The sequence below is a fragment of the Meles meles genome, chromosome X, assembly GCF_922984935.1.
Source record: "Meles meles chromosome X, mMelMel3.1 paternal haplotype, whole genome shotgun sequence".
Lineage (NCBI taxonomy): Eukaryota > Metazoa > Chordata > Mammalia > Carnivora > Mustelidae > Meles > Meles meles.
In genome coordinates this window covers 115,138,011-115,149,192 of record NC_060087.1, presented here as the reverse complement: position 1 = coordinate 115,149,192, position 11,182 = coordinate 115,138,011, and positions in this window count along the sequence as shown.

The following is an 11,182-nucleotide window of genomic DNA, read 5'->3' as shown; positions in this document are numbered from 1 at the left end:
CGAGGCTCTCTGTCTCTCCTCTCCTAAGGACACCGGTCAATGGATTTCAGGCTTACCCCAGCCCAGTGCGATCTCATCTCAACTGTATTACATCTGCAAAGATCCATTTCCAGATAAAATCTCACTCACAGGTATGGGATTGAGAACTTGAACATACCTTTTGAAGGGACACAATTCAACCCAGGAGAGCAAGATAGGGGAATAATGATCCCGGGGTTGGCTGTCAGGTCAGAATACAACAGTCAGGGGAGTTCTCACTGGTGCGGGGACAGTCGAGTAGAAAGGAGGCGGTCACGAGGCAATGAGCCACGTGGACATCAAACAAAGAGCTCAGTAACTCTTCTCAGTCTACAAAGAACTGCTTGCATCATCATAAAAGCTAAGGTTCACTGAGCACCTTCTCTGTTTCCAACACCTGCTACAATAAATGGTTTACGTGCATTGTCTCTAATTTTCACAATCCTGTAAGATAGTAATATCCTAGAAAATGAATCTATTTATTTCTATTCAGAATCTATTTATTCTATTCTATTTGGAATCTATTTCTATTATTATTTCCAGGTTCAAGACGGAGAAACTGCAGCTCAGAAAGGTCAAGTAATTTGTCCAAGTTTGCACAACTAGTAGGCCAAGAATCAAGTCCATATCTTTGTGTCTCCAGAGTCTAAGCCAATAGAATAATGGACATAGAAGAAGGAAATTCCCAAGTGATAACTTTTAAAAAGTTCATCCTTGGGACGCCTGAGTGGCTCAGTAGGTTAAGCTTCTGCTTTTGACTCCGGTCACCATCCCAGGACTCGAGCCCCATGTCAGGCTCCTTGCTTAGCGGGGAGCCTGCTTCTCCCTCTCTCTGCTGCTCCCCCTGCTTGTGTGCGTGCGTGCGCTCTCTCTCTCTGACAAATAAATAAAATTAAAAAAAAGTTTATCCTCAATAGTAATCAGTGCAAATTAAAACAACACTAAGCTTTGTTTTTCACATATCAACTCTACCGTAGTTACAAAGATTGGAGATAGGAGTACATATTATGCAACTCCACATCTATGAAGTTCTAGAATACATTAAATTAATCTCTGGCAGAGAAAAGTTAGAACAGTGGGTGCCTCTTGGGAGCGTGGGGATGTCCGGGCTACGACGGGGCCTGGGAGATCTTTCTGTGGTGATGGAAGCATTCTGTGTTTCTGGACAGAGCTCTGGATTTCTTAGGATGTATTCAGTGCTCAAAAGTCACTGAAGGGTACACCAAAGAGTCAGGCCTTTCACTATATGGTCATTTTATTTATTTAATTAATTATTTGACAGAGATCACAAGCAGGCAGAGAGGCAGGCAGAGAGAGGTGGGGGGAAGCAGGCTCCCTGCAGAGCAGAGAGTCCCATGGGGGCTTGATCCCAGGACCCCGGGATCATGACCTGAGCCGAAGGCAGAGTCTTTAACCCACTGAGCCACCCAGGCGCCCCTATGGTCATTTTACCTAGAAAAAGCACACTAAATATTGAATTCAGGTTGATGATACCCATGCAAAAGCATTTAGGGATGGATGCTTATTTTGAAACTTATTTTGAAATGCACACAAAATTAAGATGGTCTGATGGGCGGGTGGATATATGCTTGAGTCAGTAGAGCAAGCTGTTAACAATGGTGGAACCTAGGTGATGGGAATGCACATGTTCATGGGACAATCCTTTCCGTTCTTCTTTATCGTTTTTGTAATGCAATGTTGGGAGAAGAGCATAATTGGAAGAAGGAAGAATCTAGGTCATTGTAATCGTGCCTAGTACTTACTGAGAGCTTTACATGCAATGTATCTTTTCACACACGCAGTCCCCTACGAGATAAAACGTTCTATTTTCTCTCTCTCCTGGATGAAGAAACTGAGGCTGTAAGGGTTAAGTAGCCCACCCAACGTGACCCAGTGTCCAAGGAGCTTGCATCCAGGCTGTCCATGGAATCAGACAGGAAGTGGGATAATCTTGCTGGGAGCTCATCTAAGTAGGACGTAGTAGAACTTGGAGGAGCCCAACTCCTAAGCCGACACGCTGGATCCCTACTCCTCCCAGTCTTTCTGGAATGGCTCCCACTTTTCTGGCGAGCCCGGCTGAGATACAGAGGAACCTACAGTAGGTGGGGACGGTAGGTAGAGGGCTGTGGGAAGTGACGCAGTATGGCGGAGGTGATGGAGAGAGATGGGAGCTCGCTTTGCTACATGCAGGCTCAAGAGAGCTTTGGGACATCCCGGCAGAGATGGGGACAGCAGGCACTAGAACGGAGGACATAGATCTTCTTCTGGATGGCTGTTGAGGCAATGGCAGTGAGAAGACCAGAGAGTGTCCAGGACAGAAGCTCATTTCAAGAGCAGAGGAAGGAAGAGTATTGAGCCCAGTTGAGGGTAAAAGAAACAGCCCAAGAGACTGGTGTCATAGAGCTCGACATTTGTTGAGTATCTCCGTTTCCTGGCATTGTCACTTAAGAATATTTGCTCTTGGGGCGCCTGGGTGGCTCAGTGGGTTAAAGCCTCTGCCTTTCGCTCAGGTCATGATCCCAGGGTCCTGGGATCAAGCCCCGCATCGGGCTCTCTACTTGGCAGGGAGCCTGCTTCCTCCTCTCTCTCTCTCTGCCTGCCTCTCTCCCTACTTGTGATCTCTATCTGTCAAATAAATAAATAAAATCTTTAAAAAAAAAAAAGAATATTTGCTCTTGTGTTGTTCGGTGCCTGAGCACCAAAACACCTTTTATGTAGCCTATCTTCTACAGGAAAATATGAGAAAATCTCCTCATGAGTTATAGTCACCATATCTAATGGAGAATATTTTTTTTTTGTTCAAGATCTTGCTTTTAGATAATCTCTCCACCCAACCTGGGGCTTGCGCTTAAACCCCAAGATCAAGACTCGCATGTTGTATTACCAACTGAGCCCACGGTGAATACTTTAAACAAGGCAAAGGAAAAGCAACTGGGCTTTGGGAACCATGAAAGTGTTTCTGTTCATGGTGAAGAGGGGACTTGTGTCTATTATTCTAGTAATTCCTCTCATTCTCAAAGAATTTTTCCAGCCCTAGATTACTTCGACTACATGCCGGAGACTTTCTACTGTTTTAGGAGAACCAAGTTGCCAAATTGCATCTGTTTTATAGTGACTCCTGTTCTTTTGTTGCTTGGAGTGATTTATGTAGCATTGTGCTTAAACACTGAATTATATATGTTGGAGGTCTGGGATGGTTTCTCGACTGACTTGTCAGAAGCAATTATAATTACTATCTATAATATTGGTTTTTAGAGGATATCAAATTTGATTTTAGTACAGTCATTTGACAAAGGCTTAAGCATCTCTAATTTGTTTAAATTGCTTTGGCCACCAAACCTGGGATATTATTAGATCTATTTCTAGGAGCTGCTCAAAAGCATTGACTGGGAAATGGGCTGTTCCAGCCATTGCTTCTAATTTATTTCGAGCATACCCCATGGTTTTCTGTATTGAAAAATTTGAAAACAACCATAGTTTAGCTTAACACCCAAGTATGTTATTTTAATTTTGACAGAGCTCTAAAATTTCAGGATTAGGACTGACTGTATTGAGTATAACTGGAAATGAGTGTACCTCTTCAGGGGTTAAAAAAAAAAAAAGGTATCTTCGCTAACTTTTTTTTTAAGACAAAAAAATTCAGAGGTGCCTGGATGGCTCAGTCAGTTAAGCATCTGCCTTCAGCTCAGGTCATGATCTCAGGGTCCTGGGATGGAGCCCCACATCGGGCTCTCTGCTCAGCGGGGAGTCTGCTTCTCCTTCTCCCTCTGCCCGTGCTTGTGTGTGGGCATGCTCTCTCATGCTCTCTCTCTGTCTGTCAAATAAAAAAATTAAAAAAAATGTTTAAATGTCACTTCTTTTTTTAAAAATATTTTATTTCTTTATTTGACAGAGAGAGAACACAAATGGGGGCAGCAGCAGGCAAAGGGAGAGGGAGAAGCAGGCAGACGACCAACCACCCAGGCACCCCAATAAATAAAACCTTTAAAAAAAATAAAGAAGTGACATTTAAGCCAATTTATTTTTTTACTAGATTTGTGACCTTGGCCAAGCTGCAGGAAGTTTAAAAAATGACAATAGGCAACTGCCCAGAGCCTCAGTGGGCATAATCCCTACCTGCCTGGATCCTTGTGATGGTCCAATGAGATGATACGGGTAAACTTCGAGCACGTAGTCAGCACCCCAGAAATGCACATTCCTTTCCCCTTCTAGCTCTAGCAGTGTTCTCCTGAAAATGACTCAAGGTCACGCAATCTGCTTTGGTAGTTATTTAGCTACTTAATCAGTTTAACAAGCCAGGAATTTAGCGGTCAAATCAAGTCCCCCCCAAATCAGCCAAAATTATACATACACTTCAGGACTGAACCAAGACGCCTTCAATTGAGGGCCTCTTCATTATGAAATCTGGATGAGCCTTCCTCTAAAATCATCAGCTGGCAAAGGAGCACGTTAATGTCCTCTGACCCTGCCAATTGGCTCCAGCGAGATTTCCTTATCACTAATTTAACCTTCAGCAGTAAGTTATGGAAGGCAACTACCGCTGGACCCTCGTACTGCCCAAAGCTCTGGCACCTTGATTTCTCCTAGAGTGGAACAGCGAAACAAACCTGCGGTAGGGAAAGGGTGCTGCGACTCTCTCCGCTCACAGGCAAGGGAACTGCAGAGTTTAATTTTCACACCCAAGGTCACATAGCAAAGTTGGTAGCAAGCTAAGACCAGAATTCAAGGCTGTGGATTCCTTTGCCACGATTTTCTTGCTTTGACCAGTGGTTGCCTGGGGTGATGATTTAAAAATCAATTCAGCAGAACTAAAACCCCTACTGACTAGTTATCCCATCACACACACACACACACACACACACACACACACACACACACACACACGGAGGGAATGATGCTGTTTTTGTCAAGAATAATGTGATGAATCATGGTTGACATTCACTATCCTAAGAGATCCCCGCTAAGAGCTAAGATAGAGGTTATCCTAGGATAGGCCAGCTCTCGGAACACTTGGTAGAAGCTCATCTGACCACATTTTATTTATTTTTTTAAAAGATTTTATTTATTTATTTGACAGAGAGAGAGGTCACAAGTAGGCAGAGAGGCAGGCAGAAAGAGAGGGGGAGCAGGCTCCCTGCCGAGCAGAGAGCCCGATGTGGAGCTCGATCCCAGGACCCTGAGATCATGACCTGAGCCGAAGGCCTCAGGTCAGGCCACCCAGGTGCCCCTGACCACACTTTAAAAACACAGTGCTACACACACACATACACTAAGGTAGTCAGATCTTTAAGTACTTATTGTTAATAGTGTACCTATAAGTAAAAGTTTAAGCCATGCTTCAGCTGTAGTCTGAAATGTGGGGAGGACCACAGAGTTGGGCCAGGAAGAAAGGCAGGGAAAGTTGGTCAACGTGATGATACAAAAACAGGGTTTTTGGCTTCTGAGTTAAGATATTTTTCAGGTTCAGGAATCACTATTTATTCAAATAGGGCTTCCAATTATTATTAAAGATTATCAATCTCTAGGGGTGTCTGGGTTGCTCAGTGGGTTAAGCATCTGCCTTTGGCTTGGGTCATGAACTCTGGGTCCTGGGATTGAGCCCCACATCAGAGTCCCTGCTCAGTGAGGGCCTGCTTCTCCCTCTGCCTGCTCTGCTTGCCACTCAGCCTGCTTGTGTGCTCTATCTGTCAAACACATCAATAAAGCTTAAAAAAAAGATTATCAATCTCTTAAATTGAATTTTGTCCAAACCAACCACGGTATAACATAAAACAGTCTCTAAAACACTAGGGACATTATGAAGTTTTTATCTCTTTAAAAAATATTTTATTTATTTATTTGAGAGAGAGAGAGAGAGAGAGAGAGAGGGAGAGGTAGACTCCCCACTGAGCAGAGGGCTTGACATGAGGCTCAGTCCCAGGACCCTGGGATCCTGACCTGAGCCAAAGGCAGAGGCTTAACCGACTGAGCCAGCCAGGCGCCCCTAATGTCACCTCTTTAGAGGAACCTTATTTCATCACTTTGTGGAAAGTAGATCTTCCCCGTCTTCCACCCCATCTAGGTCAGATCCCAAAGGCTGGTCATGGTTCAAAGTCTGCGATTATGGCAACTCACCATGGTCCCCAGTTGCTTGTATGTTGGTGACTATAGAACCATCGCACAAGCTGCAGGAAGGATTCGGGTTCCAAGATACGAGTGAGGGAGAGGGTGCCGTCCCCAGTGACAGACCGGTGGTCCAGGCGGTCCTCCAGCAGTGAGGAGCCTGCCAGGCAGGAAGATCCCCGGAGCAGGGCTTCCAAGCTTCTGTAAGATTCTGCTGGGAGGGGCGCCTGGGTGGCTCAGTGGGTTAGGCCGCTGCCTTCGGCTCGGGTCATGATCTCAGGGTCCTGGGATCGGGTCCCGCGTCGGGCTCTCTGCTCAGCGGCGAGCCTGCTTCCCTCTCTCTCTCTCTCTGCCTGCCTCTCTGTCTATTTGTGATCTCTGTCAAATAAATAAATAAAATCTTAAAAAAAAAAAAAAAAAAAAATAAAAAAAAAAAAAGATTCTGCTGGGAGTGGCCACATCCTTCCTACAGTGGAGGAAAGTGGCCATTTACTTAACCTCTCTGTGACTCAGTCTCCTTACCTATACAACGAAAATAAGAAATATTTTATGAAGACTGAAGGAGTGAATATCTGTAAAGTACTAAGAAAGTGTCTGACACGTAGTAAGTAACATATTAGGGCTTATTAAATAAGATAAATGCAAACGCAAATAAAATAAAGGACGGAGGTGCCTGGGTGGCTCAGTCAGTTACATGTCTGACTCTTGAGTTCAGCTCAGGTCATGATCTCAGGGTTGTGAGATGGAGCCCCATGTCGGGCTCTGCACTGGGCGTGGAGCCTCCTTAAGATTCTCTCTCTCCTCCTCTCTCTGCCCTCTGCCCCCCATAAATACATAAATAATAATTTAAAAATAAAATGAAGTATAAAGAAAGAGAGTTTTGGGGCGCCTGGGTGGCTCGGCTGGTTGAGTGTCTGCCTTCGGCTGAGGTCATGATCCTGGGACCCAGGATTGAGCCCCGCATCCAGCTATCCGCTCACTGGGGAGTCTGCTTCTCCCTTTGCCCCTCCCCCTGCTCAAGCTCTGTCTTTCACTCTCTCTCTCTCTCTCTCCCAAATAAATAAGTAAATAAATCTTTAAAAAGAAAAAAAAAAAGAGTTTCAGGTAGGGTGATTTGACACATCTCTCTCTCTCTCTTTTAAAGCAGGCTCCGTGCCCAGTGTGGAGCCCAACACAGGGCCTGAACCCACAATCCTGAGATCAAGACCTGAGCTGATATCAAGAGCTGGATGCTTAACTGGCCGAGCCGCCCAGGTACCCTGAGCCATCTTAAAACAAAAAACAAAAAACAAACAAAAAAAATACCAAACTATTTATTTTTTAAGTAATCTGTACTTAAATTCCCCCAATGGGGGGACTCAAACTCCCAGCCCCCAAGATCAAGGGTCATATTCTACCCACCCAACCAGCCAGGAACCCGTGGCTTTACCCATCTTAATCCCTTCATTCTGGGTCCTTAGTCTTCAACTGGGATTTTTTCCTTAACGAGAATGCATCTCTGATTTTATCATTTTCCTCAGAGGTTTTCCTCCTAAGCCCAAAACGAACTTTACAGGAACATAATTTTATAGTCAGCTTTATTAAAACAAAGGGTTTCTTTGGACTCTCATACCGGAAAGGTTCAGAGAGTCCCCGGGAGCCCGGGGGTTAAATTAGACCATCTTGAGAGAGAACAGAGGAAAGCTAGAATTATATGGTTCAACAGGTGTTTTATGATGGAAACTCATTAAACTACATGAACATGTGAAAATAATACCCTGCCCTTGTATGATACTTTTCACATTTTCCTTTGGAGTACTTTCAAGTCTAGAGTTTCATTTGTTCTCAGAAGGGCTGTGTGTGGCAGGGAGAGCAGCTATTCTCATTTAACATAAGAAGAAACTGAACCCAGACAGGTGACATTTACTCAGCCACCGTTTATTGAGCCCTTACCACGTGGGAGGCATTTGCGGTACAGAGGTGGGTAAGATGTGGTGCCTGCCTTTAATTAAACCAACTCTGGAAATAAAGTTTATTAAAGGCTATAGTGTGGTATAAAGGATCTAGGAGGGGCAGAGTGATTGCGTGCGTGTGTGTGTGTGTGTGTGTGTGTGTGTGTGAAAGGAAATCATGGAAGGCTGCACAGGGTTGTGCCTTGGGTTTGGTTATAAACGGTGGGGTGCTGGTAACTAACTACTTAACAATGGGCTCAGGGTGCCTGGGGGGGCTCAGTTGTTAAGCATCTGCCTTGGGCTCAGGTCATGGTTCGGGGGTCCTGGGATCGAGCCCCACATTGGGCTCCCTGCTCAGCGGGAAGCCTACTTCTCCCTCTCCCACTCCCCCTGCTTGTGTTCCTCTTGCTGTCTCTCTGTCAAATAAATAAATAAAATCTTCAAAAACAAACAAACAGGGGCGCCTGGGTGGCTCAGTGGTTTAAGCCTCTGCCTTCGGCTCAGGTCATGATCTCAGGGTCCTGGGAACGAGCCCCACATCGGTTTCTCTGCTCAGTGGGGAGCCAGTTTCTCCCTCTCTTTCTTCCTGCCTCTCTGCCTACTTATGACCTCTCTCTCTGTCAAATAAATAAATAAAATATTAAACAAACAAACAAACAAAAACAATGGGCTCTCCAGGGCAAATGAAGCCCTACTGGAGGGATGTGCCCAGTTTTGTGTTGTAAATTCTCCCACCACAGCCAGCTTCAAGCTACCCACGTGAAGTCCTGGAATGTGGGAGTTTGGAAGAGAGGCACCCCGGAACTTCATCACAGAATCTTCCCACCGCGCCGAAAAAATAGACATGCAGAGCATCCAAAGCACTGATAATAGGAAAATGTGGTGAAGTAATTAGGACGTGATCAGATTTGAGCGTTTGGTCTCTTTTAATGTAGCTTACTTGATTTTGAAGTTAACTTCATTTTTTAAAAAAGATTTTATTTATTTATTTGACACAGAGAGATCACAAGCAGGCAGAGAAGCAGGCAGAGAGAGAGGAGGAAGCAGGCTCCCCGCTGAGCAGAGAGCCCGATGTGGGGCTCGATCCCAGGACCCCGAGGTTATGACCTGAGCTGAAGGCAGAGGCTTAAACCACTGAGCCACCCAGGCGCCCTGAAGCTAACTGCATATTTAATAATGGCTGTGTTTAACAGTCCGTTCACAAAATCTGTGTCCGGCAGTCCGCTTGTTGTGAGCTTGTGATCTCGTTCCAGCACGCCACTGGCCGAGAACAAGCAGCCAGGAAAGTACCGGGGGAAGGACATTGCATGTGGAGGGGGACACGTGTGTCAAGGCAGCAAGCGCATGCAACAGCGCGGACCATTTATGAAACTCCCTGTGACTTGCTGAGTGCTCTTGGAGACACATTAACTGGGGCGCTAATGAATGTGAAGCTTCAAGGCTCCTCACTTGTGGGCCCTCATTCCCCCACAGAGTCTTACTTTATTTTTCATTCTTTTTCTTTTTTTCTTAAGAAGAGAATTTTTTTTTTATTTTTTAAGATTTTATTTATTTATTTGACAGAGAGAGAGGGAGATCACGAGTAGGCAGAGAAGCAGGCAGAGAGAGAGGGGGAGAGAGAGGAGGAAGCAGGCTCCCCTCTGAGCAGAGAGCCCGATGCGGGGCTCGATCCCAGGACCCCGGGATCATGACCTGAGCCGAAGGCAGAGGCTTAACCCACTGAGCCACCCAGGCGCCCCTGCATTCTTAAAGAGGCCTTGGTGAATGGTATAAACATCATATGCCAAAAATCTTTAAATCAATCCCGGAGTGCCTGACTGAGAGCAGGAGATGAGGTTGTTAAGGATAATGGAGAATTTTTTTCTTTTTAAAAGATTTTGTTTATTTGTTTATCAGGGAGAGAGACACAGAGAGAGCACAGGAGAAGGGGGAATGGCAGAGGGAGAGGAAGAAGCAGGCTGCCCACTGAGCAAGGAGCCCAATGCGGGACTCGATCCCAGAACCCTGAGATCATGACTTGAGTCAATGCCAGATGCTTAACTGACAGAGCCAGCCAGGCGTCCCAGTGGAGAATCTTTTATGTCACATAAAGAAGTGGACTTCTATAGGCACTGAGGGAAGTAACAAGCTCTGTTTTGGGATCCGTGCTCAGCAGGGAGTCTGCTTGGGATTCTCTCCCCCCTTCCCTCCTTCACAATGCCCCTCCCTCCTTGCTCTCCCTCTAAAATAAATGAATAGAATCTTTAAGAAAAAAGGTATATATATATATATATATTTTTAAAGATTTTCTTTTTCTTTTTCTTTTTAAGATATTATTTATTTATTTGACAGACAGAGATCACAAGTAGGCAGAGAGGCAGGCAGAGAGAGACAGAGGAGGAAGCAGGCTCCTCACCGAGCAGAGAGCCCAACTTGGGACTTGATCCCAGGACCCTGAGATCATGATCTGAGCCGAAGGCAGAGGCTCAATCCACTGAGCCACCCAGGCGCCCCAAGAGTCTATTTTTCTATTTGAAAAAGAAAGTGGGAGAGCACAAGCAGGGGGGAGGGGTAGAGGGAGAAGCAGACTCCCTTCTGAGCAGGGAGCCCAATGCAAGGCTTGAGACCAGGACCCTGAGATCATGACCAGAGCCAAAGGCAGCAACTTAACCATCTGAGCCACCCAGGCACCTCTGAAAAAAAGATATTTTTGAAGTAAAATGAGCATGACTTGGCAGTGGATTATACCCTATTCCATGGGGAGGGGTAGTGAGGAACAAGAGACAAGAATAGCTGTCCGGGTTCTGGCTTGGGCAACAGAGGACGGTGGTTCCACTAAGCAGGACAGAGCCCCATAACTAAGGTGTATAAAACTAAGATGTCTGGCTGCTTCAGTCAGAAGAGCACGTAACTCTAGATCTTGGGGATGTGAGTCTGAGGCCCACGTTGGGTGTAGAGTTTACTTAAAAAAACCGACAACTTGGGGTACCTGGGTGGCTCAGTGGGTTAATGCCTCTGCCTTTGGCTCAGGTCATGATCCCAGGGTCTTGGGATCGAGCCCCACATCGGGCTCTCTGCTCAGCAGGGAGCCTGCCTCTCCCTCGCTCTTCGCCTGCCTCTCTGCCTACTTGTGATTTCTGTCTGTTGAATAA